The sequence below is a fragment of the Staurois parvus genome, unplaced genomic scaffold (genome assembly GCF_062004578.1).
Source record: "Staurois parvus isolate SC_StPar_1 unplaced genomic scaffold, SC_StPar_1.0 ptg000892l, whole genome shotgun sequence".
Taxonomy (NCBI): Eukaryota; Metazoa; Chordata; class Amphibia; order Anura; family Ranidae; genus Staurois; species Staurois parvus.
In genome coordinates this window covers 127134-135329 of record NW_028318688.1, presented here as the reverse complement: position 1 = coordinate 135329, position 8196 = coordinate 127134, and positions in this window count along the sequence as shown.

Sequence of the window (8196 nt, the reverse complement as noted above, 5' to 3'; positions counted from 1 at the left end):
AAGCTTAAAACCGTAGCAGATAAAGATCTGGATTCTCCCCTGATAGACAGAACTATGCTGCGTGGCAGAGCTGTGTGAATCCCAGGACTGGTTGGACAAATGTACAAATCCGTTGGCAGGTAACACCATTTATATATATAGTGTGTGTAATCTTTCTTGGATTCTTTCTTGGATACACAGAATATAACTGGATATAACATTTATAGGGAAAGCTGATCCAGGGAATATCCGATTGCCTCTCGGGGGATCAGGAAGGAATTTTTTCCCCTGCAGGAGCAAATTGGATCGTGCTTTGCTGGGTTTTTTGCCTTCCTCCGGATCAACTATGGGTGTAGGATTATAACTTTGTTTTTAACCCCCCTGGCGGTATTCCCGAGTGTAGCTCGGGGTAAAGTTTCAGCACAACAAGCGGTAACCCCGAGCTACACTCGGAAATACTCTGCAGCTGCTCCGGGATCCCTCCTGCACTTACCTTGTCCTGCGCTCCCGCGATGTCCTCCCTGCAGTGTCCCCTGTAATGTCCTCCGGCCGATGCCGGCATCTGTCTTCCGGGTTCCGTTCCCTGCGAACGTCGGGACGTACGGGGGACGGAACTGGCGGGAAATTTGAAAATTGTAAAAGTGACATTCACTAAATACACTAAAATCACATAGTATAACATTCCTGTATCAAACCATTTCACATACATTTTGTCCCGAGTGCTTTGTCCGGCGCCCTGCCTGCATTTTTACCGCCCTTTCTGCCTGGAAACTGAGAAGCGTGCATGGCGTCCAAAAAGCGTCCCTTTAGGTCAGACGCGGTTTTAGACCGGCTAGAGAACAGCGATAGTAAATCAGAACCACTTGCAGAATTGAGTGATAATGATTCGTGGGGGAAATTCCTCATCAGACACTGAAAACGATTCTGCGACTGAGCTCAGCGATGTGCGAACTTGGCGCTCTATTTCACATTTCAGTGTTTTTGGTTTGATTATATTATTGAATTAAATTTATTATTATTATATTATTATTTTTTATGATTATTTATTAAATTATAATTTATGATTTCGTGTTTCAAATTTTATCATCCCCGGGATGTTTACTAGACTCTTGTTCGGACAGATTTCAGGGAGTTATTCCTAAAAATTACAGGCCTACAATAAAAAAAATACATATTTCCATGCAAAATAATGTACAGAAATATGGATATAATCAGACCGCTAGGGAGGCAACTGGTTGAACTGGATGTACTTTTGTCTTTTTTTCAGCCAGACTAAGGCCGGCCATACATGGGTCGAAAATTGACCGATTTTTCGTCCGAAAATCAGACCTCAGAATAATCGGTCGATTTTCGTTCTCTTAGTGGGGTCAATGCCACCGGACGATTTTCGTGGTTCCTCCCCTTTTCAGTGATCGGGCATGTCGGAAAATTCATGAAAAACTACTGATTTTCAACTCAATGATGGTAAAATCAACTGATTTTTCATCCGAAAATCGGACCTAAGGATAATTGGCCGATTTTCGCTCTGTTAGTGGTTCAATGGCACCAGCCGATTTTCTTGGTTCCTCCCATTATCGGTGATCGGCCATGCAAAATGCGTGAAAAACTACCAATTTTCGACTCAATGATGGTCAAATCGTACGATCGTTTTTCCGAAAAAGCATATGCACATGAGCCGTGACCTGGAAGGAACAGAAGTTTTGCCTGTTATATGGGGTGAACTGTATGACTTGGTCGGCTGATTTTCAAAATCAATGATGGCGCCATTGGATTACCGGGCGATTTTCAGACGAAAAATTGTTTGGAATTCAAACCATGTATGGCCTGCATAACTATGTAACTGTCTATATATTTATCTGCTTGCCTTGAGTTTAGCTTTCATTAAAAACTCCAGCTCCAGGCCAGCGTAACTAATGCAGGCCATAGACGGGCCGTTTATTGGCTGAGTTGTCGGCCGATAAACAAAAAATCGATCGAATTGTCGGCCAATAAACGAAAATTGGTCGGTGCTGTTGCTGATGCTGCCAACAATGCTCACGAAAGAATGGGACAAGAAACCAGATTGACAGAGACAGGGGAGCGCACCATACAATGTGACAGCAATACAAATACATTATGTTTTTATTTGGATACAGATGGATACATTTGTTGCAACCTCAAGACTTTTTCATATAAAATATAATAGCGGACTTCTTCCTCCTCCTCTTCCTCCTCTTCTTCCACTTCTTCCTCCTCCTCTTCCTCCTCTTCTTCTTCCTCTTCTTCCACTTCTTCCTCCTCCTCCTCCTCCTCCTCTTCTTCTTCTTCTTCCTCCTCTTCTTCTTCTTCTTCCTCCTCTTCTTCTTCTTCTTCCTCCTCTTCTTTTTCTTCTTCCTCTTCTTCCTCCTCTTCTTCTTCTTCCTCCTCTTCTTCTTCTTCTTCCTGCTCTTCTTCCTCTTCTTCCTCCTCCTCCTCTTCTTCTACTTCTTCCTCCTCTTCTTCTTCTACTTCTTCCTCCTCCTCTTCTTCTTCTTCTTCCACTTCTTCCTCCTCCTCCTCCTCTTCTTCCTCCTCTTCTTCTTCCTCCTCTTCTTCTTCCTCTTCCTCTTCCCTTGCAGGTCACGGCTCATGCACAGATTTTTTTATCGGTAAAACGATCGGCCGATTTGCCTATCAATGCTGGGAAGATCGGCCGATCGTCCAAATTGGCCGCAAATTTTCCAACATAACCGATAAAAAAGTTGTGCAAAAAGCCCAAAAAATGGCTGACCAATTAACCCACTAACAGTGCAAAATCGGTCGATTTTTTTTTCGGCCGAAAAATCGGCCAATTTTCGACCCGTCTATGGCCGGCATAAACTGAAATGCTGCTGTAACTCTGCTGCACGTGGGATTAAGCACGTCCTCAATCTCCTGTCCCCTCAGCACTTTCCCTGCCTCCACCCATCAAGTCATTTTGATATTTGCATAACTCCTCCCAAGAGCTATCTCACTGCTTGCTTACTGAGGCAGGGTGTTGTGATGTTTTCAGGAAGCTACGTACAGCACCCTCCCATCAGCCATGATCTGCCTGCATTGCATAGAGAAGTACAGAGACCCAGCAATGACATCACTGTGGCATGTAATGAAAAAAGTTTTCTTTTTTTTTTGCTTTTGATGAGGTTGAAAAGGAAGAACTAGGGAAGGCAAATATAAGCTCCAATTTATGGCCATTGTTGTCCATCCCTTGCGGGGAATTGGTACGCTGCCACATCCTCTCATCCTCTCCCCTGACAATCCAAAGAAGTGGAGTCAGTAATGAGATGAAGATGCTGGAAATAGCACCAGCCAGAGGCTAGGAGTGAGCCGAGGACACAGACAGAAATTAAGCAAGTTAAATCGAGGACATCAGACTCGTCCATTCCACCTACACGGGTCATAAACACAGGATCCCCATCAATACCAATCCAATACGGAGCATCAAAGTGGACCTGTCTGTAACTCGTCTGCCTGAACAAAGTCCTCACACTGACCAGCAGCAGGATCATTTTTTTCAGAAAAGCTTAACTTAACTAAAAATCCATCCTGGAGCCCCAATAGTGAATGCGGGGTCTGGGGAGACCAGATATAGTGAATGCGGGGTCCGGGGAGAGCGGATATAGTGAATGCGGGCTCCGCGGAGAGCGGATATAGTGAATGCGGGGTCCGGGGAGAGCAGATATAGGGGATGCGGGGTCCGGGGAGAGTGAATATAGTGAATGCAGGGACCGGGGAGAGTGAATATAGTGAATGCGGGGTCCGGGGAGAGTGAATATAGTGAATGCGGGGTCCGGGGAGACCGGATATAGTGAATGCAGGGTCCGGGGAGAGCGGATATAGCGAATGCGGGGTCCGGGAAGAGCGGATATAGTGAATGCAGGGTCCGGGGAGAGCAGATACAGTGAATGCGGGGTCTGGGGAGAGCGGATATAGTGAATGCAGGGTCCGGGGAGAGCGGATATAGTGAATGCGGGGTCCGGGGAGAGCAGATATAAGGGATGCGGGGTCCGGGGAGAGTGAATATAGTAAATGCGGGGTCCGGGGAGACCGGATATAGTGAATGCAGGGTCCGGGGAGAGCGGATATAGCGAATGCGGGGTCCGGGAAGAGCGGATATAGTGAATGCGGGGATCTGGGGAGAGCGGATATAGTGAATGCAGGGTCTGGGGAGAGCGGATATAGGGAATGCGGGGTCTGGGGAGAGCAAATATAGTGAATGCGGGGTCTGGGGAGACCAGATATAGTGAATGAGGGGTCCGGGGAGAGCGGATATAGTGAATGCGGGGTCCGGGGAGACTGGATATAGTGAATGCGGGGTCCGGGGAGAGCGGATATAGTAAATGCGGGGTCCGGGGAGACCGGATATAGTAAATGCGGGATTCCGGGGAGACCAGATATAGTGAATGGGGGGTCCGGGGAGAGCGGATATAGTGAATGCAGGGTCCGGGGAGAGCGGATATAGTGAATGGGGGGTCCGGGGAGAGCGGATATAGTGAATGCGGGGTCCGGGGAGAGCGGATATAGGGAATGCAGGGTCTGGGGAGAGCGGATATAGTGAATGCGGGGTCCGGGGAGAGCGGATATAGTGAATGAAGGGTCCGGGGAAAGCGCATATAGTGAATGCAGGGTCCGGGGAGAGCGCATATAGTGAATGCGGGGTCCGGGGAGAGCGGATATAGTGAATGCGGGGTCTGGGAAGAGCGGATATAGAGAATGCGGGGTCCGGGGAGAGCGGATTTAGTGAATGCGGGGTCCGGGGAGAGCGGATATAGTGAATGCGGGGTCCGGGGAGAGCGGATATAGTGAATGCGGGGTCCGGGGAGAGCAGATATAGTGAATGCGGGGTCTGGGGAGAGCGGATATAGTGAATGCGGGGTCCGGGGAGAGCAGATATAGTGAATGCGGGGTCCGGGGAGAGCGGATATAGTGAATGCGGGGTCCGGGGAGAGCAGATATAGTGAATGCGGGGTCCGGGGAGAGCGGATATATAGTGAATGCGGGGTCCGGGGAGAGCGGATATAGTGAATCTAGGGTCCAGGGAGAGCGGATATAGTGAATGCGGGGTCCTGGGTGAGCGGATATAGTGAATGCGGGGTCCGGGGAGACAGGATATAGTGAATGCGGGGTCCGGGGTGAGTGGATATAGTGAATGCGGGGTCCGGGGAGACAGGATATAGTGAATGCGGGGTCCGGGGAGAGCGGATAGAGTGAATAGGCGGTCCGGGGAGACTGGATATAGTGAATACGGGGTCTGTGGAGAGCGGATATAGTGAATGCGGGGTCCGGGGAGAGCGGATATAGTGAATGCAGGGTCCGGGAGAGCGGATATAGTGAATGCAGAGTCCGGGGAGAGCGGATATAGTGAATGCGGGGTCCGGGAAGAGCGGATATAGTTAATGCGGGGTCCGGGGAGACCGGATATAGTGAATGCAGGGTTCGGGGAGAGCGGATATAGAGAATGCGGGGTCCGGGGAGAGCGGATATAGTAAATGCAGGGTCCGAGGAGAGCGGATATAGTGAATGCGGGGTCCGGGGAGAGCGGATATAGTGAATGCGGGGTCCGGGGAGAGCGGATATAGGGAATGCGGGGTCCGGGGAGAGCGGATATAGTGAATGCGGGGTCCGGGGAGAGCGGATATAGTGAATGTGGGGTCTGGGGAGAGCGGATATAGAGAATGCGGGGTCTGGGGAGAGCGGATATAGAGAATGCGGGGTCTGGGGAGAGCGGATATAGAGAATGCGGGGTCCGGGGAGAGCGGATATAGTGAATGCGGGGTCCGGGGAGAGCGGATATAGGGAATGCGGGGTCCGGGGTGAGCGGATATAGTGAATGCGGGGTCTGGGGAGAGCGGATATAGAGAATGCGGGGTCCGGGGAGAGCGGATATAGTGAATGCGGGGTCCGGGGAGAGCGGATATAGGGAATGCGGGGTCCGGGGTGAGCGGATATAGTGAATGCGGGGTCCGGGGAGACAGGATATAGTGAATGCGGGGTCCGGGGAGAGCGGATATAGTGAATACGGGGTCTATGGAGAGCGGATATAGTGAATGCGGGGTCCGGGGAGAGCGGATATAGTGAATAGGGGGTCCGGGGAGACTGGATATAGTGAATGCGGGGTCCGGGGAGAGCGGATATAGTGAATACGGGGTCTATGGAGAGCGGATATAGTGAATGCGGGGTCCGGGGAGAGCGGATATAGTGAATGCGGGGTCCGGGGAGAGCGGATATAGTGAATGCGGGGTCCGGGAAGAGCGGATATAGTGAATGCGGGGTCCGGGGAGAGCGGATATATAGTGAATGCGGGGTCCGGGGAGAGCGGATATAGTGAATGCGGGGTCCGGGGAGAGCGGATATAGTGAATGCGGGGTCCGGGGAGAGCGGATATAGAGAATGCGGGGTCCGGGGAGAGCGGATATAGTGAATGCAGGGTCCGGGGAGAGCGGATATAGTGAATGCGGGGTCTGTGGAGAGCAGATATAGTGAATGCGGGGTCCGGGGAGAGCGGATATAGTGAATGCGGGGTCTGTGGAGAGCAGATATAGTGAATGCGGGGTCCGGGGAGAGCGGATATAGTGAATGCGGGGTCTGTGGAGAGCAGATATAGTGAATGCGGGGTCTGTGGAGAGCAGATATAGTGAATGTGGGGTCCGGGGAGAGCGGATATAGTGAATGCGGGGTCTGTGGAGAGCAGATATAGTGAATGCGGGGTCCGGGGAGAGCGGATATAGTGAATGCGGGGTCCGGGGAGAGCGGATATAGTGAATGCGGGGTCCAGGGAGAGCGGATATAGTGAATGCGGGGTCCGGGGAGAGCAGATATAGTGAATGCAGTGTCCGGGGAGAGCGCATATAGTGAATGCGGGGTCCGGGGAGAGCGGATATAGTGAATGCGGGGTCTGTGTAGAGCAGATATAGTGAATGCGGGGTCCGGGGAGAGCGGATATAGTGAATGCGGGGTCTGTGTAGAGCAGATATAGTGAATGCGGGGTCCGGGGAGAGCGGATATAGTGAATGCGGGGTCCGGGGAGAGCAGATATTGTGAATGCAGGGTCTGGGGAGAGCGCATATAGTGAATGCGGGGTCACAGTAAGGCATTCATTACAGTGATTGGAGCCAGCAGTGGGTTCTTCAGAGACGTACTGAGGCCCTGATGGCCCTTTCACCAACTACAATCTGCATAGAGAAGCACAGAGACCTTCCATGAGCCAGCCCACTGCTTGTGTTACAAGGAATTGAGAGTACTGAGGCAGGGTGATGTTTTCAGGAAGCTACGCACAGCATCCTGACAGCCCTGACATCCCACCTAGGAACACCCACTCCTCCAGACTGACACCCACCCATCAAGGCGTTTTTGATATTTTAATAACTCCTCCCAAGAGCCCGCCCACTGCTTGCATCAGGACCGAGAGCTCTTGAGAGGAGTACCGGTGCTGTGATGCCTCCTGACGGATCCTCCCACTAGCCAAGATCTGCCGGCTTTGCTAGAGAAGCACAGAGACCCAGTGATGATATCACTGGGATGATATGTGATGTTTTCTTTAATAAATGTATTATCATGTTGATGGGGGGGGGGGGGTTTAATTTTGAATAGAACAGGAAAGTGATGGTAAAGCTCTCAGGAAGCTATATACAGCCTCCTGACGGATCTTCCTACTAGCCAAGATCTGCCTGCTTTGCATAGGGAAGCACAGAGGCCCAGTGGTGATGTCACCAGGTCTACAATGAGGTATGTAATAAAAACATAAAGATGACATTTAATAATTTCATTAGCACGTTGACGTGTCAGGAGGGAGGAACCAGGAAAGGCAAAATCTAAGTATTTAAGTGTCAGCTTTCAGATTAATCACCCGTTAACTGACACAATGTAGCGATTAGTGAAATGACGTGCCGGTGTTGCTGAGGAGATGGCTGGCATTTGCCCACTCAGATGACACACATCATGCCCTGTTCACCCCCCTCCCCGATGGATCCTCCTCGTGCACACACAATGATGGGGATCCACACACAGATATTGATGAGAGGCTCTGCGGGGCCCACGTCTGACATCCCACAGCTGTGGGGGACACTTGATGAAATCCTGCGTCAGCACGCTGCATAATCTCAGCTTTGTCCCTGAATATGTTACCACTCTCAGCAAAGTGACATGCACTCCTATTATCCTGCCAGCGACGGGGATTATGCTCGCCGATAAAATGCAAATCAGCCGGAGAAACGCAGAACG